This window comes from Neovison vison, chromosome 2, assembly GCF_020171115.1.
Source record: "Neovison vison isolate M4711 chromosome 2, ASM_NN_V1, whole genome shotgun sequence".
NCBI lineage: Eukaryota > Metazoa > Chordata > Mammalia > Carnivora > Mustelidae > Neogale > Neogale vison.
Genome location: NC_058092.1, coordinates 111,597,213 through 111,624,206, shown reverse-complemented (window position 1 = coordinate 111,624,206; position 26,994 = coordinate 111,597,213).

Here is a 26,994-nt window from a genome sequence, read left to right as displayed (position 1 = left end):
TATCTAGCAGGTGGGGATGACCATGGCCCTACTTTATCATGTCTACAAATCCTTGGTATTCAGGCACCTGTCCCCAGACCTTTGCTGGAATCCCTGCCATTGGGGGAACCTGAAGCACAATAGAGAACTCCTTCCATGGCAGGAAATCTGGCTGTTGGGATGGGTGTCCAACCCTCAACGTGGGAGCCAGCTCCATGTCCAGTGAGCCAAAACCCTCTCCTAGGGGTCGCCCTGGGCACAAACAGGCATTGTGACCCTCATCCTGAGCATGCTTTCAAACAAGCCCTCTCAGTGGCCCCACCATGATCCCGCATTGAAGGGCTGGTATGCCCAGAGGCCCAAAACCTAACCTTTGGTGGGATTTTCCATGCACCCAGATTTAGAGCCCGTCCCAGGAATCCATGTTTTGGGCACCCCTAAGATGGAAAACAGCACTCTTCAGTTCCCAGAAAAGGTCTCCAAACTATGGGGAGCCACTAGGATCCGTAGAGAGGAAAAGTCTCCCATTAACCCATGAGACCACACCTAAATTCCGAGCCCATCCTCGACACACAATCCAGATAGAAAAGCATATGCTACCGACTTCCAATCACCCTAATTACAGTTCCTGACGAGCTACCCTCAACATCTGCGGATTGGGACTGCAACCACCTTGCAACTAACACTAAACCGAATTTTTGTTTGCAGATTTCTCTCCCAAAACTATGGCTCACATGCCCTCCAGGATGGGGTCTCTGGAGCCACTCAATAGTACTGTGCCTGAAATCACCAAGAAAACATTACCCAACACATTTCCCCAAACCCTCCTGATTAGGAGAAACCTCCAAGGCCCCTGAGCCCACCCCAATATTGAAAGCTGCTCTGGATGCAAATGCACAGTCTGAAACACCGTGATCACCTACATCCAGGCAGACACCCACGTCAATGGTCCTGAGTCAGAAAATTGAACCTGACGTGCACTTGGACATCATAGGAACCCTAGATTATGTTTCTGGTATCTGATCTCAGAGGCCTCTTCCGGAATACCAAGTTAGGATACAACATGTGGACCCTGAGCCACACAACAGAACATCTCCTGTCCCAAGAAGGAAACTCTGCACTTCGACCTGTGTCAAACCCATAGGGTAGGAGAATCTCTCATGACCCTTTAGCCACCAGTACATTCTAAGCCCTACCGGCTAGCAAACCAGTATTGGGACCCATCTGTAAGAGTTTCCATGTCAAGCAAAGGCCTTGGCACTTGGCACAAGAGCCACCAATACGATCCTGCCATGTTCATCAGCAGCAATGGTCATTACACTTGTGCATTCCAGGCATCCATGCGGAAGGACTGCTACCAAAAATTTCCACATGAGGGATCCCGAAGCAAACAAACCAGACTCCACCTGTCCAGAAGAAGGAAACCTTGATATTTGGAGCATTTCACAAGCCTCAGCATGGGAAATGCTCCATGGCCTCTGGACGCCACCTCTTCGTATGTTGGTCATCATAGATACAAACTCGAGTGGGAGCAAACATCTTTCATTTGCCCTTACTCAGGTGCTGGATGTCTCAAATGAGTCGCTGCACATTTGAAATGTCTTCTGCTTTGAACTGAATTTTACCCTAGCTTGTGTTTAGAATTCCATCCTCACCCTACTGATCCCGAAGTCATCTTGATAGGGGATTCTGGAGCCACAACGCAGCATTCTGCCTTCCCCATAGAAAGAAGAAGTTCCTGGTAAGACTTCCCAAAAAACTCACATGAGTATCATCTGCTCGGCCCTCATGGATCCCCGATTTATAGGCTGCTCTGACCACTAATGCTGTGTCTGACAGAGGCTGAGCACCGAACTCCTGTCAGTAACCCAGAGAGCAGGACCCATATCCAGCATGTGAGACCAGCCATGGCACAATCCGTCCTCACTACCCATCCTTGGCATTCGGGCATCTGTCTCCAGACCTTTGCTGGAATCCCTGACAATGGGGGAACCTGAAGCCCAAGAGAGAACTGCTCTTTCCCCATGACAGGAAACCTAGCTGTTGTGATGGGTGTCTAACCTTCAGAGAGGGAGTCAACTGCATGGGCAATGAGACCATTGCCACTCCTGAAGGGTGTCCAGGGAACAAACAGGCATTGTGACCCTCAGCCTGAGCATGCTTTCAAACAAGCCTTCTCTATTACACCACCAGGCTCCCAAATTGCAGGCCCAGTATGGCCCTAGGCCCAAATCCTAACCCTTGGTGGGAATTTCTTGATACCCAAACCCAGAACCCTTCTCTGGAATCCCTGCTTTGTGGCACCCCAAGATGGAAAACAGCACTCCTCCCTTCCCTGAAAAAGCCACCAAACAATTGGGAGCCAACAGGATCGTTAGAGAGGAAAAATCTCCCATAGACCCATGAGACCACACCTCCATTCTGAAGTCATCCTGGACACACATTGCCAATAGAAAAGGCTGTGCTACAGTCACCGAGTCACCCTAGTTACAGTTCCTGACGAGCTGCCCTCCAGGTCGATGCATTGGGCTGCGATCACCATGCCACTAAGCCTAAACCCAGTTTTCGTTTGCAGACTTCTCTCCCAAAACCATGCCTCACATGTCCTCCAGGATGGGGTCTCTGGAGCCACACCACAGGACTGTGCCTGCCATCCCCATGGAAACTTTGCCCATCACATTTTCCCAAACCCTCCTGATTAAAAGAAACCTCCAAGGCCCCTGATCCCACCACAATCTTGGAAGTGGCTCTGGATGCAAATGCACAGTCTGAAACACCCTGATCACCTACATCCAGGCAGACACCAAAGTCAATGATCCTGAATCAGAAAATTGAACCTGACATGCCCCTAGGACATCATTAGAACCCAAGAATAGTTTTTCAGGCATCTGTCCTCAGATGGCTGTTCTCTAAAACCAACCTATGATACAACATGTGTTCCCTGAGTCACACAACAGAACATCTCCTGTCCCTAGAAGGAAATTCTCCCCATTTCAATGTCTGAATGGACCCAGACCCACATTAGGACCCATCCGTAGGAGAGTCCATTTCAATTCAGCCCCCTCTGTTGCTCCCCCTGAGCCTGCAGTTCGAAAGTGTCTTGTCACTAGGAGACAATTGAAATGCAAGGCGGGCTGCCCAGGCATCCATCCTTAGAACCGTGCTCTGGAGTCCTTCCATATGGGACGTCCTGGAGCATTCCAACAGGTCTCAATTGTCATGCAGAAAGAATGCTTGCTGTTTGGAGCTTCTCACAGCTCCCATCGTGGGAAAAATTCCATGGCCTCATGATACCCCCCCTTCATGAAGGGGGCATCAAGGACATAAATACCAAAGTGAGCCAACGTCTGTTCCTCGCCCTGACTTCAGATGCATGAGATCTCGATTCAGCTCTGCAGAGGGTGCCTTCAATGCCCTCTCCTCGAACATAATCATAGCTTGTGTTCTCAGATTTCCATCCTCACACTCCTGGCCCTCAAGCGCTCCAGTTTGGCAGTACTAGAGCCACAATGCAGTGCTCTGCCTGCCCTCAAGAAAAAAAATGTTACCCTCTGGGGCTACCCAGAAATGCCAAGTGTCTATCAACCTGCACTCCACTAGACTCTTCCCCAATTATACAGTCTATCCCTTTGCACTAATGCCCTGTCTGACACAGCCTGAGCCTGGAACTCCTGACCGACACCCAGACAGCTGGTCGCACACAGAGCATATTACACCCGCCACAGCCTTAAGTCCTCATCTCTTCCCAACCTCGTTTTTCAGGCTTTGGAACCTAGACCTTATCTCCAATCACTGCCAAGGGGTGAACGTGATGCAGAAATCAGAACTCATCCTTCCCCATGGCAAGAAATATTGTGGATGTCATGTTGTCCAACATTCAGTGTAGGAGAAACCAGTGTGGCCCATGAGGCTCCGCCCATGCTTGAGGGCAGTGTTCGGCATAAACATGCATTGTGACCCTCAGCATGAGCCCTGTTCTCAGGTAAGGCCTCTCAGTGGCTGGAACAAGAGACCGCTTATGGGGCTTGCCGTGCTCCTACGCCCCATCCTTAACCAGAGTGTGGGCTGTCAAGTCGCCCCTTCCCAGTGTTCTGTTCTAGAAACCTACATTGGTGAGACAACTAAGGTTATAAATAAATAAATAGATAGATAAATAAATAAATAAATAAAATCCCACAAAATACGCCCAAACTCTGGAATCAGGCAAAATCCCCACAGAGGGACACTCGTCCATGGCCCTTGGAATGCCCGACATTCCACGGCCATCATTGACACAGAATCCAGAGGCAAAAGCCTGAGCAAGCACTTCACACTCACCATTGTTCACATCCCGAAGAGTTCTCCTCACGATCTGTAGATCGGGTCGGCCATACCTATGTTCCCAAACCTAAGCCAAGTTTGTGTTTTCAGACATCTGTCCCCACAGCCCTGAACAAACACCCTCCAGGCTGGGGCCCCTGTTTCCACAACTCAGGACTGTGCCTGTCCTCTCCAAGGGAATTCTGCCCATTCCATTGCAACAACCATACAAATTAGGAGAAACATCCAAAATCCCTAAGGCCATCCCAATAGTGTAGGCCGCCCAGAACAAACAAGGGTGATCTGACACCAGCTGTGCAACAGCCTCCTCTCAGAACCGTAGACAGATGTCCACAGAGAAGAAGATTGAACCAGACAGGACCATAAGCCCTAATTGAACCCATTGCTTTGGTTTCCAGGCATCTCTCCTCAGAGGCCTGTTGTCCAATACCAGCATATGGGATTTCCTGAGGTACCTATCAGAACATATCTCATCTCCACATGGGAAACTTGCTCTTTGGAGCTGTCTCAAAATCTCCGGTTAGGAGAATCCTTCAGGGCCCCAGTGCCACAGCCCCATTCCGTGGTCTCCATGAACACAAACCCACATTAGGACCCATATGCAGGAGAGTCCATGTCAACTCAGTCCCCTTGGTTGCTCCCCCAGAGCCAGCAGATCTCACCCGTCTTGTCACTAGCAGACAATTGGAATGAGAGGCAGGCTGCCCAGGCATCCATCCTTAGAAACTTGCTCTGGAGTCGTGCCATACGGGACATCCTGGAGCCATCCAACAGGTCCTGACTGTCCTGCAGAATTAATCCTTGTGGTTTGGAGCATCTCAGAACTCCCACCATGGGAAAACTTCCATGGCCTTGAGACACCCGGCCCCTTCATGAAGGGGCTATCATGGACAGGAACCCTAACCTGAGCCTACGTCTGAGCCTCACCCTGACTTCAGATGCACGGGATCTCGATTCAGCTCTGCAGAGGGTGCTTTCCGTGCCCTCACCCAGAAACCTAAGTCTAGCTTGTGTTCTGAGACTTCCATCCTCACAATCCTGGCCCAAAAGCACTCCAGTTTAGCAATACTGGAGCCACAATGCAGCCCTCTGCCTGCCCTCCAGAAGAAAAACGTTGTCCTATGGGGCTACCCAGAAACTCCAAATGAGGATCAACCTCCACGCCACTCGACTGTACCACAATTATACAGTCTACCCTGGGCATTAATGCACTGTTTGACACAGTCTGAGCCTGGAACTCCAGACCTACACCCAGACAGCTGGCCGCACACTGAGCACATCGGACCCGCCATGGCCTTAGGTCGTCATCTCTTTCCAACCTCGGTTTTCAGGCTTCAGAACCTAGACCTTATCTCCAATCACTGCCAAGGAGAAACTTTGTGGCCCATGGGGCCCTGCCCATGCTTGAGGGCAGCGTTGGGCACATCACGAATTGTGACCCTCAGCGTGAGCCCCATCCCCAAGTAAGGCCTCTCAGTGGCTAGAGCAAGAGCCCGCATATGGGGCTTGTGACGCCCCTAGGCCCGCAATCTTAACCAAAGGTCAGGATGTCCAGTCGCCTCTCGCCAGGGCTCTGCTCAAGAATCCCTTTTTTGGTGGGACCTGGTTAGGAAAAAAAAAAAGGACTTCTACCATCCGAAGAATGATCCCTAACTCTTGGGATTGGGCCAAATCTCAACAGTTTGGAGACTCGTCCATGTCCCATAAGGCCACCCCATCATTCCATGGCCATCAGTGACACAAAATCCAGAGACAAAAGCCTGAGCATGCGCCTCACACTCGCCATTTGTTCATATCCTGAAGATGTCTCCTCACGATCTTTAGATCGGGCCTGCCATACCTACGTCCCCAAACCTAAGCAAAGTTTGTGTTTTCAGACTTCTGTCCCCACAGCCCTGATCAAACACCCTCCAGGCTGGGGCCCCTGCTGCCACAACTCTGGACTGTGCCTGTCCTCTCCAAGGGAGTTCTGCCCATTCCATTGGCAACAACCGTACAAATTAGGAGAAAACTCCAAAGTTCCCGAGGCCATCCCAATAGTGTAGGCCACCCAGGAAAAACAGGGGTGATCTGACACCAGATGAGCAACAGCCTCCACTCAGAACCATAGACAGATGTCCACAGAGAAGAAGATTCAACCGGACAGGCCCCTGGGCTGTAATCGGATCCATTGCTTTGTTTTCCTGGCAGAGGCCTGGTTTTCAATACCAGCATATGGGGGTTTCCTAAGGCACCATCAGAGCAAATCTCATCTCCACATGGGAAACTTGTGCATTGGAGCTGTGTCAATCCCTCCGATTAGGAGAATCCTTCAGGGCCTCAGTGGACCGCCCCATTCCAAGGTCTGCATGGACACAAAACCACATTAAGACCCATTTTCAGGAGAGTCCATTTCAACTCAACTCCCTAGCTTTCTCTACAAGAGCCAACCAATCAAACCTGTCTAGTTATTAGGAGACAATTGGAATGCTAGGTGGGATGCCCAGGCATAAATCCTTAGACCCGAGCTCTGGAGTCATTCCGTATGGGGCGTCCTGGAGCCCTCCAACAGGTTTCAATTGTCCAGCAAAAGGAAAACTGGAGGTTTGGAGCATCTCAAAATTCCCATTGAGGGAAAAACTCCATGGCCTAGTGTTGCCCCGTCCCCTTCATGAAAGGGCCATCGTGGACAGAAACACCAAACTGAGCCAACGTATGATCCTTGTCCTGACTTCACATGCACGGGATCTTGCTTCAGCTGTGCAGAGTGTGCCTGCCGTGCCTTCGCCCCGAAACCTAAGCCTCTCTTGTGTTCTCAGACTTCCATCCTCACACTCCTGGTCCACAGGCCCTCCAGTTTGGGAATTCCAGAGCTACAGTGCAGCATTCTGCCTGCCCTACAGAAGAAAACATTGCCCTATGGGGCTACCCAGAAACCACAAAAGATTATTAACCTGAACGCCACTCGACTGTACGCCATTTATGCAGCCTACGTTCGGCACTAGTGCCCCGTCTCACAGAGCCTGAGCCCGACACTCCCGACTGGCACCAAGACAGAGGGCCGCACACTGAGCACATCAGACCCGCCAAGACCTTAGGTCGTCATCTCTTTCGAAACTAGCCTTCAGGCTTCAGAACCTAGACCTTAACTCCAATCAAGGCCCAGGGGTGAATGTGATGCAGAAATAAGAACTCATTCTTCCCTATGGCAAGAAACCTTGTGGTTGGCATGATGTCCACCATTCAGTTTATGAGAAACCAGTGTGGCCCATGAGGACCCGCCAATGCTTGAGTGCCGCGAGGGCACAAACACGCATGGGGACCCTCAGTCTGAGGCCTGTCCTCAAGTAAGGCCTTTCAGTGGCTGGACCAAGAGATGGCATATTGGACTTGCCATCCTTCTAGGACCCAATCTTTAACCAGAGGTCAGGTGGTCCAGTCGCACCTCACCAGGGCTCTGCTCTGGAATCCCCCTTTTGGTGGGACACCTCAAGTAACAAAACAGAAATGACTCATCCTATCCCACAGATTGTCCCAAAACTCTTGGGAAAGGGCCAAATCCTCAGAGAGGGAGCCTCGTCCATGGACCATGAGGCCTCCCTGACAATCCATGGCCGTCGTTGAGCACACTGAGCACATCGGACCCGACATGGCCTTATCATCTCATCCCAATATCGGTTTTCTGACTTCACAACCTAGCCCTTAACTCCAATCACTACCCAGGGGTGATTGAGATGCAGAAATCAGAACTACTACTTCCCCATGGCAAGAATACATGTGATTGGCATGTGGTCCAACGTTCAGTGTAGGAGAAACCAGCATGTACCATGAGTCCCCGCCTATGCTTGAGCACCACGAAGGCATAAACACGCATTGTCACCCTCAGTGTGAGTTCTGTCCTCAAGGAAGGCCTCTCAGTGGCTGGATCATTAGAAGGCATATTGGGCTTGCCATGCCCCTAAGCCCCAATTTTTAACCAGATTTATGGTTGCCCCTCGCCAGGGATCTGCTCTGGAAACCCTCTTTTGGTGGGCCACCTGAGGTAAAAAGACAAAACGGAATCCTCCCATCCCACAGAATGACCCCAAACACTTGGGGTCAGGCCGAATCCCAAGAGGAAGACTCGTCCATTGCCCATGAGGCCACCCGGACATTCCACGGCCATCAGTGACACAATATCCAGAGACAAAAGCCTGAGAAAGTGCCTCACACTCGCCCTTTATTCATATCCCCAAGAGTTCTTCTCAGGGTCTGTAGATCCATCCTGCCATACCTACGACCTGAAACCTATGCCGAGTTTATGTTTCCAGACAAATGTCCCCACAGCCTTGGCCCACACACACTACAGGCTCAGGCACCTGGAGCCAAACCTGAGGACTGTACATGCCCTCTACAAGGGAATTCTGCCCAATCCATTGGACACAACACTACAATTAGGATAAACCTCCAAATCCCCGAGGCCATCCCAATAGTGTTGGCTGCCTAGGACAAACAGGAGCAATCTGAGCTCATCTGAGCACATACCTGCACTCAGACCCACAGACAGATGTCCCCAAAGGTAAATTGGAACGAACAGGCCCCTCAGCCCTAATCGGATCTATTTCTTTGGTTTCCAGGCATCTCTCCTCAGAGACCTAGATTCCAAAACCAGCATATGGCTGTTTCTTGAGGCACCCATCAGAACAAATCTCGTCTTCACATGGGAAACTTGTGTGTTGGAGCTGTGTCAAAGCTTCTGGTTAGGAGAACCCTTCAGGGCCCCGGTGCCACTATCTCATTCCAAAGTCTCCATGGACACAAACCCACATTAGGACACATCCGCAGGAGAGTCCATTTCAACTCAGCCCCCTCGGTTGCTCCCCCTGATCCAGCAGATCTAACCTGTCTTGTCACTAGGAGACAATTGGAATGAGAGGCGGGCTGCACAGCCATCCATCGTTAGGCCCTGCTCAGAATTGTTCCTTATCAGAAGTCGTGGATCCAACCAACAGGTCTCAATGTTACCGAAGAAGATTTGCGGTTTGGAGCATCTCACAACTCCCATCGTGGGAAAACCTCCATGGCCTCGTGATCCCTCCCCCCTTCATGAAGGGGTCATCAGGGACAGAAACTCCAACCTGAGTGATTATCTGATCCTCGCCCTAACTTCAGATGCACAAGAACTCGATATAGCTCTGCAGACAGAGCCTGCCGTGCCCTCACCCAGAAACCTAAGCTTAGTTTTTGTTCTCAGACTTCCGTCCACACACTCCTGGCCCCGAAGCCCTCCAGTTTGGCAATTCCAGAACTACAAAGCAGCACTCTGCCTGCCCTCCAGATGAAAAATATTGTCCTCTGGGGCTTCCCAGAAACACCAAATGAGGATCAACCTGATCGTCACTTGACTGTAACCCAATTATACAGGCTGTCCTGAGCACTAATGCCCTTTCTGACACAGCCCGAGCCTGGACCTCCCGGCCCCAACCCAGCCAGCTGGCCGCATACTTAGCACATTGGACACGCCATGGCCTTAGGTTGTCATCTCTTCCCAACCTCTGTTTTCAGGCTTCAGAACCTAGACCTTATCTCCAATCACTGCACAGGGTAGAACATGATACAGAAATCAGAACTCCTTTTCCATGGCAAGAAACCTTGTGATTGGCATATTGTCCAACGTTCAGTGAAGTTGACACCAGTGTGGCACATGAAGCCTTGCCCAGGCTTGAGGGCCGTGTTGTCACAAACATGCATTGTGACTGTCAGCGTGAGCCCAGTCCTCAAGTAAGGCCTCTCAGTGGCTGGAACAAGAGACAGCATACTGGGCTTGCCATGCCCTTAGGAGACAATTTTTAACCATATTTCAGGTTGTCCATCAGCCCCTCCCCAGGGCTCTGCTTTGGAATCCCTCTTTTGGTGGGACACCTGAGGTAACAAAACTGAAAGACTCCTCCCATTCCACAGATTGACTCCAAAAAATTGGGATCAGGCCAAATACACAGAGAAGAAGACTCGTCCATGGCCCATGAAGCCTCCCCGACATTCCATGGCCATCGTTGACCCAAAATCCAGAGACAAAAACCTGAATAAGTGCCTCACATGTGCTCTTTCTTCATATCCCGAAGAGTTCTCCTCACAGTCTGTAGATCGGGCCTGCCATACCTACGTCCCCAAACCTAAGCCGAGTTTGTGTTTTCAGACGTCTGTCCCCACAGTCCTGGCCCATACAACCTCCAGGCTGGGGCCTCTGTAGCCACACATCAGGTCTGTGTCTGCCCACTCCACGGGAATTCTGCCCATTCCATTGTCCACAATCGTACGAATTAGGAGAAACCTCCAAAGTCCCCGAGGCCATCCCAATAGTGCAGGATGCTCGATTCAAACAAGGGTGGTCTGACACCAGCTGAGCATTTACCTCCACTCCTACCATAGATGGTTGTCCCCAGAGAAGAAGGTTGAACCTGAAAGGCCCCTAGGCCCTAATCAGATCCATTTCTTTGGTTTCCAGGTATCTCTCCTCAGAGGCCTGGATTCCAATACCAGCATATGTGGGATTTCTGAGGCTTCGTTGCTTGAGTGCCGTGAGGGCACAAATACGCATTGGGAACCTCAGCGAGTGGCCTGTGCACAAGTGTGGCCTTTCATTGGCTGGACCAAGAGATGGCATATTGGACTTGCCATCCTCCTAGGCCCCAGTCTTTAACCAGATGTCGGGTTGTCCAGTCGCCCCTAACCAGGGCTCTTCTCTGGATTCCCTCATTTGGTGGGACCCCTGAGGTAACAAAACAGAAATGACTCATCCCATCCCACAGATGGACCCAAAACTCTTGGGAACGGGCCAAATACACAGAGAGGGAGACTCATCCATGACCCATGAGGCTTCCCTGACATTCCACTTCCATCGTGGACACAAAATCCAGAGACAAAAGCCTGAGCAAGTGCCTCACACTCGCCTCTTGTTCATATCCCAAAGAGTTCTCCTCACAGTTTGTAGATTGGGCCTGCTATACCTACGTCCCCAAACCTAAGCCGAGTTTGTGTTTTCAGACTTCTGTCCCCACAGAACTGACCAACACACCCTCAACTCTTGGGTCCTTGGAGCCACACCTTAAAACTGTGCCTTCCCTTTCCAAAGGAATTCTGCCCATTCCATTGGCCACAACCTTGCAAATTAAGAGAAACCTCCAAAGCCACTGAGGTGATCCCAATAGTGTAGGCTGCCCAGGAGAAACAGGGACGATCTGACAACAGTTGAGCATCTACCTCCACTCAGATCTGTAGACAGATGTCCACATAGAAGAAGATTGAACCGGATAGGCCCATAGGGATATCCCACTACTGTAAGCCGCCCTGGACAAACAAGGACATTCTGACACAAGCTGAGCAACTTCATCCATGTAGACACGCAGACAGAGGTACACAGAGACAGAAGATTGAACCAGACAGGTCCCTAGGCTTAATCTGAACTCTTGCTTTGGTTTCCAGGTGTCACTCCTCAGAGGCCTGAGGCATCATACAGAACCTCTCTCATCTCCACATAGAAAGCTTTCTTATTGGAGCTGTATCAAACCCTTCAGGTAGGAGAATTCTGTAGTTCCCCTGAAACACCAGCACATTCTAAGGTCTCCATGGACACAAACCCACATTACGACCCATCCTCAAGAGAGTCCATTTCAAATCAGCCCCCTGAGTAGCTTGCCCCTGAGCCAGCAGATCAAACATGTCTTGTAGCAAATAGCCAAATGAAATGAGAGGTACGCTGTACAGGCATCCATCTTTCAAACACTGCTCTCCAGTCCTTCCGTATGAGACATCATTTTAGCCATCCAAAAGGACTTGACTGTCCTCCAGAAGAAAACCTAGTGGTTTGGAGCAACTCACAAACTCAGTGTGGAAAATCCTCCTTGGCCTCATGAAGCCCCCGCTTCATGAAGTGGCCATCACGGACACAAGCTCCAGCATCATCCAACGTCTGATCATCAACCTGAATCCAGATGCAGGAGATCCTGATTCAGCATCTGCAGAGTGGGCCTGCCGAGCCCATGGACCCAAACCTCACCCTAGCTTGTGTTTTCAGACTTCTATGTTCATACTCCTGGCCCACAAGCCCTCCTGATTGGGAATTCTGGGACCACAACAAAGCACTCTGCCTGCCCCCCTGATGAAAAACATTGTCTATACAATTTCCCAGAAACAACAAATGAGGGTCAAACTGCTTGGCCCTCCGCAACACCCCAATTGCATAGCCAACCCTAAGCACCTATGCTCTATCTTACATAGCCTGAGCCCAGACTTCCGACAGACACCGAGACAGCTGGCTGCATACCCAGCACATTGAACCCGCCATGACATTAGGCCATCATCCCTTCCCAACCTGGGTTTTCAGGCATCGGAACCTAGACCTTTTCTCCAATCCCTACACAGGGGGGAACCTGATGCACAAGTCAAAACTCCTCCTTCCCCATGGCAAGAAAATGTGCTGTTGGCAGTCAGTCAAACCTTCAGTGTAGGAGAAACCTGCAGGGCCCACGAGACCACGCCCATGCTTGAGGGCCGCCTTGGGCACAAACACACATTGTGATCCTCAGCGTGAGTCCCTTGTTCAGGTAACGCCTCGCAGTGGCTGGACCAAGAGCCCGCATATGGGGCTTGCCATGCCCATAGGCACCCAGGCTTAACCAGACGGCGGGTATTCCAGTTGTCAATACCCACTGCTCTGCTCTAGAATCCCTCTACTGCGGGTACACCTGTGGCAGAAAACAGTACTCTTCCCATCACACAGAATGACCCCAAACACTTGGGAGCTTGGCCATTTCCCAGTGATGGAGACTCTTCCATGGCCCATGAGGCAACCCCTACATTAAACGGCCATTGTGGACACAACACCCAGAGACAAAAGCCTGAGCGACCACCTTCCACTCGCCTTCCTTTCATATCCAGAGGAGCTCCCTTCACGGACTAGAGATCAGGCCTGCCATAACCTCGGCCCCAAACCTGAGCAAAGTTCGTGTTTTCGGACATCTGTCCCCACAGCCCCGGCAAACACAGCCTCTAGGCTTGGTCCTCTGGAGCCATACCACAGGACTGTGCCTGCTTTCTCCTAGGAAACTGTGTCCATTCCATTGGCCACAACCCTACAGAATAGGAGAAATCTCAAGGCCCTCGAGGACATCCCACTATTGTCAGCCACCCTGGACAAATAGGGGCATCCTGACACAAGCTGAGCAACTACCTCCACGCAGGCATGCAGACAGATGTCCACAGAGACAAAGTTTGAATAGGACAGGACCCGAGGCCCTAATCTGAACTCTTGCTTTGGTTTCCAGGTGTCACTCCTCAGAGGCCAGGGTTTGAAGACCAGCATATGGGGCTTTCCTGAGGCACCGAACAGAGCACCTCTCATCTCCCTATGGGAAGCTTCCTTGTTGGAGCTGTGCCAAACCCTTCAGGTTGGAGAATCCTGCAGAGTCCCTGAGTCACCGCCACATTCCAAGTTCTCCATGGTTACCAACCCACATTATGACCCATCCTCAGGAGAGTCCATTTCAACTCAGCCCTCTGGGAAGCTCGCCCAAGAGCCCACAGATTGAGTCTGCCTTGTCCTGACCAAACAGTGGGAGTGTGAGGTGGCGTTTCCAGGCATCCATGCTTAGACCCCTGCTCTCGAGTCTTTCCGATTGGGGCATCCTGGAACCATCCAAAAGGTCTCGACTGTACTGCAGAAGGAAACCTTGAGTTTTGGAGTAGCTCAAACCTCCCTGGATTCATGAAGCCCCCACCCCTTTCAGGAAGGGGCCATAATGGACACAAACTCTAGCCTGAGGCAATGTCTTATACACGCCTTAACCTCAGATGCAGGAGATCTCGATTCAACCTCTGCAGAGTGGGCCTGCCATGCCCCTGGCCCCAAACCTAATGCTAGCTTGTGTTTTCAGACTTCCTTCCTCACACTCCTGGTAAAAAAGCCCTCTAGACTGGGAATTCCGGAACCACAAGGCAGCCCTCTGCCTGCCCACCAGAAGAAAAACATTGCCCTATGGGGTTCTCCAGAAACCCCAAATGAGGATCAACCTGCTCAGGCCTCAACCGCACCCCAATTGGATAGGATTCCCTGGGCACTAATGTTCTGTCTGACACAGCCTGAGGCCAGATGTCCTGACAGAAAAGGAGACAGCTGGCAGCACAACCAGCACATCAGACACGCCATGGCCTTAGGACGTCATCTCTTCCCAACCTGGGTTTTCAGACATCTGAACCTAGACATTATATCAAATCACCACACAGTTGGGTACCTGAAGCACAAATCAGAACTCCTCCTTCCCCATGGCGGTAAAATTTGCTGTTGGCAGGGAGTCACACCTTCAGGGTAGGAGAAACCTTCATGGCCCCTGAGGCCATGCCCAAACTTGAGTGCCACCTTAGACACAAAATCGCATTGTGACCCTCCGTGTGAGCTACATGTCGAAGTAAGGCCTCTCAGGGCCTGGACCAAGAGCCTGCATATGGTTCTTGCCAAGGCCCTATGCTCCCAATCCTCACCAGAGTTGGAGTTTTCCAATTGCCTGTACCTGGGGCTCTGCTCTAGAATCCTTCTCTTGGAGAGACACCTGAGCCAGAAGACAGGACTCCACCCTGCTCACAAAATGACCCCAAACTCTTGGGAGATGGGCCAAATCCCCAGAAAGGGATACTCATCCATAGTCCTTGAGCCCACCCCTACAATCCACGGCTATCCTGAACATATCATTCAGAGACAAAAGCCTGAGGGAACACCTCCCACTCGTCCTTCTTTCATAAGCCCAGGAGCTCCCCTCTTGGTCTGTAGATCCGGCTTGCCATACACTTGGCGCCACACCTAAGCCAGGTTTGTGTTTTCAGACTTCTAGGCCCACAGCCTGGACGCACAAAACCTCCAGGCTAGGGCCTCTGAAGCCACACCGAAAGACTGTGCCTGTCTTCTCCATGGAAACTGTGCCCAATCCATTGACCACAACCCTACAGGTTAGGAAAAACCTCCAAGGCTCCTGAGGCCATCCCAATAGTGTAGTCTGCCCTGGACTAAGAGGGGCACTCTGACACCAGCTGAGGAACTATCTCCCCTTAGATACTCAGACAGTGTCCCCAGAGACAGACAGAAGATTGAAATGGACAGGCCACTAGGCCCTAATCTGAAACCTAGCTTTGGTTTCCAGGTGTCCCTCCTCAGAGGACTGGTTTCAAAAACCAGCATATGGGGCTTTTCTGAGGCACCAAACTGAACCTCTCTCATCTCCACATGGGGAGCTTTCTTATTGGAGCTATATCAAACCATTCAGGTAGGAGAATTCTGCAGGGCCCCTGAACGACCTGCACATTCCAAGGTCTCCATGGACACAAACCCACATTATCATGCATCCTCAGGAGAGTCCATTTCAACTCAGCCCCCTGGGTAGAGTGCTCCAGAACAAGCAGATCAAACATGTCTTGTCGCTAATGGCCAATGCGAATGCGAGGCATTCTGTACAGGTATCCATCCTTCGAACCCTGCTCTACAGTCCTTCCATATGGGACGTTCTGGAGCCATCCAACAGGACTCAACTGTTCCGCAGATGGAAACCTTGTGGTTTGGAGCAACCTCCAAACTCAGCGTGGGAAAACTTCCTTGGCCTCATGATGGCCCCACTTCATGAAGGTGCCAACATGGACACAAACTCCAGCCTCAGCCAACGTCTGATCCTCACCCTGATTTCAGATGCAGGAGATTTCGATTCAGCCTCTGCAGAGTGGGCCTGCCCTATCCTTGGCCCCAAACCTCACCCTAGTTTTTGTTTCCAGACTTCCGTTCTCACACTCCTGGCCCACAATCCCTCCTAACTGGAAATTCTGGGGCCACAATGAAGCACTCTGCCTGCCCCCCAGAAGAAAAACATTGTCTATGGCATTTCCCAGAAATCCCAAATAAAAATCAACCTGCTCGGCCCTTGGCAACACCCCAATTGCATAGGCTACCCTAAGCACTAATGTTCTGTCTTACATAGCCTGAGCCCAGACCTTCCGACAGACACTGAGACACCTGGCTGCACACCTAGCACATCGGACCCGCCATAGTCTTAAGCCATTCATCCCTTCCCATTGACCTGTGTGTCTTCCTGGAGGTATATTCTGAGGCTGTGTCAGACTGTGCATTTTATCCAGAGCGGTCTATGAAAGTGGGGTGGACTTAGAGGCCTTGCAGTTTTCTCCTAACCTGGTGGGTTTGGGAAACTGAGAAGGGCTGAGATTCCTCGGGAAAGAAGGCCCAGTGAAGTGGTGTGGTCATGGAGGCCCCATTCTGGAGGGCATGTGGGTCAGGACTTTGGGACCAAAGTCTTCAGACACAAACTCGGGTGAGAGTTAGGGGTGAGGTGATGGCAGACCTGATCTGCAGACCCTGAGGGCAGCTCCTAGGGATTTGAAATTCGGACTGCTGGGAGGGAGGAGCACAGGCTTTTCTGTCTGATTAGTTTGTCTATGATGTTCACGAAATGGAGGGGTGGCCTCATGGGTCCATGTGAGATTCTACCTCTCTGGGAATTCTGCCTGGCACCCAAGAGTTTGGTGTCTTTCTGGGGGATGGAGGGGAGCGTGGTTTTCTGTGTCAGAGGTCCCGTCCAAACAGGCATTACAGAGATGGGCTCTGGGTCCAGTAGCCTGGATCACCCCAACAAGGCTTAGGATATGGGCCTAAGGGCATGGCAGGCCCACTCTATGTTCTCCTGGTACAGCTCCCGAGGGGGCTTGTTGGAAATGGTTCTCAGGCTGAGGGTCACAATGCCTGTTTGTGCCCAGTAGCCCATACTGAGTGGGCTTGGTCTCACGGGCCATGCACTTGGCTCCCAATCTGATGGTTGGACAGCCATCTCAACATTCAGTTTTCCTGCCATGGGGAAGGAGGTATACTTTTTTGTGCTTCAGGGTCCCCCATGGGCAGGAATTTGAGCTATGTTCTGGGACAGGTACCTGAATACCCAGGTTGCTTCAAGATGAGGTCCTAGGGACAAGGCAGGACCCACCTGCAGGAAATGGGGCCCGCAGTCTGGGTGGCTAACAGGAGGTCGGGCTCGAACTGTATCAAACAGAGAATTTGTGCAAGGGGCAGCCTATGATATTGGGGTGCAATTGAGAGCTGTGCAACCGGATCCTCATGTGGGGTTTCTACGCAGACCCTTAGGGCACTTCTTCTTTCTGGTGAGCAGGCAAATGGCTACATTATGGCTCCAGAATACCCAATATGGAGGGCTTGCCGGCGAGGAGTGTGAGGACAGAAGTCTGAAAACACAAGGTATGGTTAAGCTCAGTGCCGAACACATGTTCGTTCCAATGTACAGCAGTTGTTTCAAGATCTTCAGCACCTGGGCGAGTATCAGATGTCTGCTTACACGGGAGTTTGTATCCAAGATAGCCAGCGAATGGTGGGGTGGCCTCAAGAATTCTTGGAGGTTTTCCCAAGCTGGAGCTTGTGAGCTGCTCCAAACATAAAGGTGTCCTACTGCGGGATGGGGAAGTCCACTTACAGGGCTCCAGGTTCCCCTATATGGAAGATTCGATACAGAGCTCTCTGAATGGAGGCCTCGGAATCCCATCTCATGTTACCATTGCAGCTGAGGAACAGGGCAGGCTTGATCCAATGACACTGATTCCAAGTTATAATTTATCTGCATTGATGGAAGTTCTCAGTCTAATGGGTCCCAATACTGCTTGGTGTCCAGGGAGACCTTAGAATGTGCTGGTGGCTCTCCGGCCATGGAGGATTCTCTATCCTGAGGATTAGACCCTGTACCCAGGAACCAGGTGTCCTTCTCGGGACAGGAAGTATTCTCTTGTATGGCTCACGGACCACAGGTTGGATCATATGTTGAATTTCCAGAACAGGCTTCTGGAGAGAGAGGCCTCAAAACCTAAGCTAGGGTTCTGATGAGGTTGTAGGGGCATGGCAGGTTCAATCTTCAGACTCAGTGCCATTGACCAGCGTGTCATCCTGGAGGTAGGTGCTGAGGCTGTGCATTTTTTCCAGAGCGGCCTATGAAATTTAGGTGGGCTCAGGGGCCTTGCAGTTTTCTCCTAATCTGGACGTTTTGGGAAACTGAGACAGGCAGAGTTTCCTTGGGAGAGCAGGCCCAGTGATGTCGTGTGGTTCTCGAGGCCAAATCCTGGAGGGCATGTGTGTCAGGACTTTGGGACCAAAGACTTCAGACACAAACTCGGCTAAGACTTAAGGGCGAGGTGATGGCAGTCCCGATCTGCAGACCCTGAGGGAAGCTCCTCGGGATTTGAAATTCAGGTGGCTGAGAGGGAGGAACACAGGCTTTCCTGTCTGAATTGTGTGTCTAGGATGGCCACAAAATGGAGGGGTGACCTCATCATATTCTTCCACTCTGGGGATTCTGTTCGGCATCCAAGAGTTTGATGTCTTTCTGGGGAAGAAGAAAACGCTGTTTTCCATCTCAGGGGTCCTCTCTCAGCAGTGATTCCAGAGATGGGTTCTGGGTCAAGGAACCTGGAAAACCCAACCAAGACTTCGGTTTTGGGCCTCAGGGCATGAGAGGCCCGCTCTTTGGGGTCCTGGTCCAGCTCCCAAGGAGGCTCTTTGGAAAGGGGTCTCATTCTGAGTGTCACAATGCCTGTTTGTGCCCAGCTGCCCATTCTGTGTGGGCGTGGTCTCATGGGCCATGCACTTGGCTCCCACTCTGAGGGTTGGACAGCCATCTCAACATTCAATTTTCTGGCCACGAGGAAGGAGGAGTACTCTTTTGTGCTTCAGGGTCCTCTATGAGCAGGAATTTGAGCTAAGTCTGGGACAGGTACCTGAATACCCAGGTTGGTTTGATATGATGGCCTCGGGCCAAGGTTGGACTCACCTGCAGGATATGGGGCCCACTATCTGGGTGGCTGACAGGAGGTCGGAGATCGGGCTGTGTCAGACAGAGCATTTGTGCAGAGGTCGGCCTATTATATTGGGGTGCCCTTTAGGGCTGTGCTGGAGGATTCTCATGTGGGTTTCTGCGAAGACACATAGGGCACGTCTTCTTTCTGGTGGACAGGCAGAAGGCTGCATTGTGGCTTTAGAATTCCCAATATGGAGGGCTTTACGGCGAGGAGTGTGAGAACAGAAGGCTGAAAACACAAGCCACGGATAAGCTCAGTGCCGAGCACATGGGCATTCCAATGTGCAGTGGTTGTTTTGAGATCCCCAGCACCTGAGTATGGGCGAGGGTCAGATGTCTGTTCACGTGAGAGTTTGTATCCATGATGGTCAACAAATTGTGGGGTGGCCTCAAGAATTCTTGGAGATTTTCCCAAGCAGGACCTTGTGAGCTTCTCCAAACATTAAGGTGTCCTACTGCGGGACAGGGGAAGTCCACTTAGAGGGCTCCAGGGTCCCCCATACGGAAAGATTCAATAGCAGAGCTCTCTGAATGGAGGCCTGGGAAGCCTTCCTTGCATTACAATTGCAGCCGAGGAACATGGCAGGTTTGATCTGCTTGTTCTGGTTCCAATTTCCAAGTGATCTAAGTTGACAGATGTTCTCAGTCTAACGAGTCACAACGCTGCTTGGTGTCCAGGGAGACCTTAGAATATGGTGGTGGTCTGTGGGCATGCAGGATTCTCCTACCTGAGAATTAGACCCAGTTCCCAGGAGCCAGGTTTCCTTCTTGGGACAGGAGGGGTTCTCTTGTGTGGCTCAGGGACTACATGTCGGATCATATGTTGGATTTCAAGAACAGGCCTCTGGGCACAGAGGCCTGAATACCTAGGCTAGGGTTCTGATGAGCTTGTAGGGGCATGTCATGTTCAACCTTCGGACTCAGGGCCTTTGAACTGTGTATCTTCCTGGAGGTAGTTGCTTTGGCTGTTTTGTTTTTGTTTTTGTTTTTGTTTTTGTTTTTGTTTTTCCAGAGCGGTCTATGAAATTCGGGTGGGCTCAGGGGCCGTGAAGTTTTCTTCTAATCTGGAAGGTTTGGACAACTGAGATGGCAGAGTTTCCTCCAGAGAGCAGGCCAGGTAATGTAGTTCTGGCGGCCGCATCCTGGAGGGCATGTGGTTAAGGGCTCTGGGACCAAAGTCTGCAGACCCTGGGGTCAGCTCCTCGGGATTTGAAATTCGTTCAGCTGGGAGGCAAGTGCAAAGACTTTTCTGTCTGGATTGTGTCTAGGATGGCCTCAGAATGGTGGGGTGTCCTCATGTGTCCATGTATTATTCTACCTCTCTGGGGATTCTGCCTGACACCCAAGAGTTTGGTGTCTTACTGGGGAAAGGAGAGAGCGTGTTTTACCTTGTCTGGGTTCCTGTCAAAACCGGGATTCCGGAGATGGGTTCTGGGTCCTTGTGCCTGGATAACTCCCAAAAGGCTTAGGATTTGGGCCTAGGGGCATGACAGGCCCGCTCTGTGGGGCCCTGGTCCAGCTTCCATGGGGACTGTTGGAAATGGGTCTCAGGTATGGGTCACAATGCCTGTTTGTGCCCAGCTTCCCATCCTGAGTGGGCGTTGTCTCTTGTTCCATTCACCTGGACCTTCATCTGAGGGTTGGGCCACCATCTCAACATTTAGTTTTCCTGCCATGGAGAAGGAGTACTCTTTTGTGCTTCAGGATCCCCCATGAACAAGAATTTCAACTATGTTGGGATAGGTACGTGAATACCTATCGAGGTTGGTTCGAGATGAGGGACTCAGGTCAAGGAAGGTCACTTCTGTCGGATATGGGGCCCGCTATCTGGGTGGCTGCCAGGAGGTCAGAGCTCGGGCTGTGTCAGACAAGGCATTAGTGCACAAGGTGGCCTATGATATTGGGGTACCATAGAGGGTCGTGCAGGTGGATCCTCATGTGGGGTTTCATGCAGGCCCATAGGGCACTTCTTCTTTCTGGTAGGCAGGCAGAAGGCTGAATTGTGGCTCCCAAATTCCCAATATGAAGGGCTTTAAGGCGAGGAGTGTGAGAACAGAAGGCTGAAAACACAAGCTACGGTTAAGCTCAGTGTAGAGCACATGGCCATTCCAATGTGTAGTGGTTGTTTCAATATCTCCAACACCTAAGTACGGGCGATGGTCAGATGTCTTCTCATGATGGAGTTTGTATCTATGATGGCCAACAAACGAAATACCCAGCACCTGATTAAGGGTGGATGTCAGATGTTTGCTCACACTGGAGTTTGTGTCTATGATGACCGAGAAATGGAGGCGTGGCATCAAGAGGCCACGGAGGATTCCCCACATTGATGCAAATGAGATGCTCCAAACAAGAAGGTTTCTTTTTCTATGGGACAGGTGGTATCTGGTTTGTTTGCTCCAGGGTCCCCCATGTGAAAAGTATGGGTAGCAGAGCTCTTCCACATGGATGCCTGGAAAGCACATCTCCGTTGATCAGTGCAGCTTAGGAACATGCCAGGTTCTTTAGGGTGGCTCTGGGGAGAAGTACAAAGGCCTTGAGTTGACATGGAATCTCTTTCAGATGGGTCACAATGCTGGTTTGTTACCAGGTAGATCTTAGAATGTTTAGGTGGCTAAGGTGCCATGCAGGATTATCCTACCCTGAGGGTTTAACACAGATCGAAGAGCACGGTTTCCTTCTGGGGACAGGAGATGTAGTGTTGTGTGGCTCAGGGTCCACATGTTGTATCATACTTTCATATTCAAGAATAGGCCTCTGAAGACAGATGCCTGACAACCTATTCGAGGGTTCCAATGAGGTCCCAGGGGCATGAGAGGTTCAATCTTCACTTTCAGGACACTTGACTTGGTTGTCTGCCTGGATGTAGGTGATCAGGGTGTTTCAGACTGTGCACTTGTGTCCAGAGTAGACTCCAATATTGGGGTGGCCTCAGGGGCCTTGAGTGTTTCAACCTACTCTGGAGGGTTTGGGTAACTGTGACAGACACAAATACCATGGGGATGGCAGGCACAGTCCTGTGGTGTGGCTCCAGAGACACCATCCTGGAAGGCATGTGTGCCATGGTTTTGGGAAAGAAGTCTGCAAACACAAACTCGGGTTAGGGTTAGTGGTGAGGTTATCAGAGGGCAATGCATAGACCTGGAGGGCTACTCATCAGGAACAGTAATTTGAGTGACTGGAAGGTGGAAGCACAGGCTTTTATATCTGGATTGTGTGTCCAGGATGGTCTCAGAATGCAGTTGTGGTTTCATGGGTCCATGGGAGATTTTTCCTCTCTAAGGATCCTGGTGGCTCCCAATAGTTTGATGGCTTTTCGGGATGGGAAAAGTGCTATTTTCTATCTTAGGGGTGCCCCAAAAAAGGGATTCCAGAGATGGGCTCTGGGTCTAGGCGCCTGGAAAATCCCACCAAGTGTTAGGATTTGGGCCTACGCACATACCAGGCCTGCAATGTGGGATCCTGGTGGTGCAACTGAGAGGGCTTTTTTAAAAGCATGATCATGCTCAGCATCACAATGCCCGTTTGTGCCCAGGGCGGCCCTCAGGAGTGGGCGTGTTCCCATTTTCCATGTGCTGGCTTCCACCCTGAGGGATGGACACCCATTCCAATGGCCAGGTTTCCAGCCATGGAGAAGGAGGAATTCTCTATTGTGCTTCAGGTTCCCCCATTGGCAGGGATTACAGCAAAGGTCTGGGGATAGATGCCTGAATACCAAAGATGTGTAGAGATGACATATTTGGGCCATGGCCGTTCTCACATGCTGGATACGGGCCCCACTCTCTGGGTGGCTGACACGAAGTCTGGGCTCAGGCTCTGTCAGACACAGCACTAGTGGCCAGAAAAGCTTATAAATTGGGGTTATGTCATGGGCCGAGCAGATTTATCCTCATGTGGGGTTTCTGGGCAGACTCACGAAGCACTTCTTTCTATGGGCAGGCAGAATGCTGGGTTGTGGCTTCAGAATTCCCTATCAAGGGGACTTGGGGACAAGTAGGGTGAGAATGCAATTATAAACACCAGCTATGCTTAAATTGAGTGTGAAGCGGAAGTCAGTTCCAATGTGAAGCAGCTTATACGAGATATCCAGGACCTGAGTAAGGGCAGATGTCAGATGTTTGCTCACACTGGAGTTTGTGTCTATGATGACCGACAAACGGAGGGAGTGCTTCAAGCGGCCATGGAGGATTACCCACGCTTAGTGTTGTGAGATGCTCCAAACAACAAGGTTTCCTTCTAATGGACAGGAGCATTCTGGTTTGTTTCCTCCAGGGTCCCCCATGTGGAAAGTGTGGGTAGCAGAGGCTTCCAGCATGGATGATTGGAAAGCACATGTCCAATGACCATTGCAGCTAAGGAACATGACAGGTTCATTTTGGTGGTTCTCGGGCCAAGTACCAAAGCCTTGAATTGACTTGGAATCTCTTGCAGAGGTGTCCCAATACTGGTTAGTTACAAGGGAGGTCTTAGAAAGTGCTGGTAGCTAAGGGGCCATGAAGGATTCTCCTACCCTGAGAGTTTGGCACAGGTCGATGTGCATAGTTCCCTTCTTTGAGATGAGATGTTCTGTTTTGTGGATCAGGGTATATATGTTGTATCTTAACTTGGTATTCAAGAATAGACCTCTGAGGGCAGATGCTTGAAACTTAATCTAGGGTTCAAATGATGTCCTAGGTGGATGTCAGGTTCAATTTTCTGACTATGGATCATTGACATGGGTGTCTGTCTGGATGTAGGTGATCAGGGTGTTTCATAATGTGTGTTTGCATCCACAGCCACTTCCAATATTGGGGTGGGCTCAGAGGCCTTGCAGGTTTCTCCTAAACTGCAGGCTTTGGGCAACTGTGATGGGCACAGTTTCCTTGGGGATGGCAGTTCCAGTCCTGTGTGAAGGCTCCAGAGACCCCATCCTGGAAGGCATGAGAGCCATGGTTTTGGGAGGGAAGTCTGCAAACACAAATTTGGGTTAGGGATAGTGGCGATGTGATCGCAGGTCCAATGCATAGACCTAGAGGGAAGCATGTCAGGAACTGTAATTAGGGTGATTAGAAGCTGGTAGCACAGGCTTTTCTATCTTGATTGTGTGTCCAGGATGGGCTCGGAATGTAGGTGTGGTCTCATGGTTCAATAGGAGACTTTTCCTCTCTAAGGATACTGGTGACTCTCCATTGATTGGTAGCTTTTCGGAGAAGAAGAGTGCTCTTTTCGATCTTAGGGGTGCCCTAAAACAGGGAAAAGTGCAGTTTTCCAACTTAGGGGTACCCCAAAACAGGGATTCCAGAGTCGGGCTCTGGGTCTTGTCCCCTGGAAAATCCCGCCAAATGTTAGGATTTGGGCCTAGGGCCATTCCAGTCCTGCAATGCTGGATCTTAGTGGTGTAACTGAGAGGGCTTGTTTGAAAGCATGCTCAGGCTGAGGGTCACCATGCCTGTTTGTGCCCAGGGGTGCCCTCAGGAGAGGGCGTGGTCTCATTGGCCATACAGCTGGCTCCCACTATGAGGGGTGGACACCCATTGCAACAGCCAGGCTTCTTGCAATGGAAAGAGGAGTTCTCTATTGTGCTTCAGGTACACCCATTATCAGGGTTTCCAGCAAAGGTCTGGGGAAAGGTGCCTGAATACCAATGATATGTAGAGATGACGGACTTGGGCCATGGCCGGACAACATGCTGGTAATGGGGCCTGCTCTCTTGGTGGCTGACACTATGTCGGGGCTCTTGCTCTGTCAGACATAGCACTAGTAGCCAGGGCAGTCTTTAAATTGGAGTTCCCTTGAGGGTCAAGCATATTTATCCTCACGTGGCGTTTCTGGGCAGACTCACCAGGCACCTCTTCTTTCTATGGGTAAGTCAGAATGCTGCGTTGTGGCTCCAGAATTCCCTATCATAAGGGCATGGGGACTAGTGGGTTGACAATGGATTTGTAAACACAAGCGGTCGTTCAAGTCAGTCCCAAGTAGAAAGCAATTCCAATGTGCAGCAAATTATTCGAGATATCCAGAAGCCAAGTAAGGGCAGATGTCAGATCTTTGCTCACACTGAATTTGTGCCTATGATGACCAAAAAATGGAGGGTGGCACCAAGAGGCCATGGAGGATTTCCCATGCCAAAGCTTAGGAGAAGCTCCAAACAGCAAGTTTTTCTTCTACAGGACAGTTGGAATCTGGTTTGTTTGCTCCAGGGTCCCCCATGTGGAAAGTAAGGGTAGCAGAGCCCTCCCACTTGGATGCCTGGAAAGCACAACTCTATTGACATTTGCAGCTTAGGAACATAACAGGTTCGTTCTGGTGGCCCTGGGACGAAGTACCAAGGCCTTGAGTTGACAGAAATCTCTTGCAGTTTGGTCACAATGCTGGTTTGTTATGAGGGAGATCTTAGAATGTGTTGGTGGCTAATGTGCTGTGCAGGATTCTCATACACAAAGGGTTTGGCACAGGTCAAAGAGCACGGTTTCCTACCTGGGACAGGGGATGTTCTGTTGTGGGGCCCAGGGACAATGTGATGTATTCTAATTTGGTATTCCAAAATAGGCCCCTGAGCACAGTTGCCTAAAATCCTAATCTAGGGTTCCAATACAGTCCTAGGGGCGTGTCAGGTTCAATCTTCTGAATCAGAACCATTGGCTTGGCTGTCTGCCTGGATATAGGTGATCAGGTTTTTCAGACTGTGCATGTGCATGCAGAGTGGGTGCCAATATTGGGGTTGGCTCCAGGGTTTTGCAGGTTTCTCCTAATCTGGAAGGTTTGGAAAACTGTGACGGGCAGTTCCTTGTTGATAGCAGCACAGTCCTGTGGTCAGGCTCCAGAGACCCCATCGTATTGGGGATGTTATCCATGGTTTTTGGAGAGAAATCTGCAAACACAAATTCAGGTTAGGTTTAGTGGCGTGGTGGTCGCAGGCCTAATGCATAGACCTGGAGGGCAGCTCGTCAGGAACTGTAATTGGGGTGATGGGAAGGTGGTATCACAGACTTTTCTATCAGGATTGTGTTTCCAGGATAGCCTTGGAATGCAGGTGTGTTCTCATGAGTCCATGGGAAACTTTTCCTCTCTAAAGATCCTAGCGGTTCCCCATAGTTTGATGGCATTTTTGGGGAAGGGAAGAATGCACTTTTCCATCACAGGGGTGCCCCAAAACAGGGATTCCAGAGATGGGCCCTGGGTCTGGGTGCCTGGAAAAGCCCACCAAGTGTTAGGATCTGTGCCTAGGGTCATAATGGAACTGCAATACAGGATCCTGGTGGTGTAACTGAGAGGGCTTGTTTGAAAGCATGAAGTAGAACCTGGTGAGTCTGCCCAGAAACTCCCCCATGAAGATCAATCTACTCGGCCCTCGAGGGAACCCAGATTTATACTTTGCCCTGGCTACTAGTGCTGTGTCTGACAGTGCCTGAGCCCTGAATTCGTGTCAGCAACCCAGAGTGCGGGGTCCATATCCAGCATGTGAGACCAGCCATGGCTCAAGGGCGTCATCTCTACCCTTCCTTGTTATTCATGTAACTGCCCCAGACCTTTGCTGAAATCAGTACCAATGGGGGAACCTGAAGCACAATAGAGAACTCCTCGTTCCATATGGCAGGAATCCTGACTGCTGGGATAGGTGTCAAACCCTCAGAATGGGAATCAGCTGCATGGCCAAGGAGACCACGCCCACTCCTGAGGGCTGCCCTGAACACAAACAGGTATTGTGTCCCTCAGTCTGAGCATGCTTTCAAACAAACGCTCTCAGCTGCAACTCCAGGATCCGGCATTGCATGACTGGTACGAACCTAGGCCCAAATCCTAACACTTGGTGGAATATTCCATGGGCCCATTCCCAGAGTCTGTCACTGGAATCCCT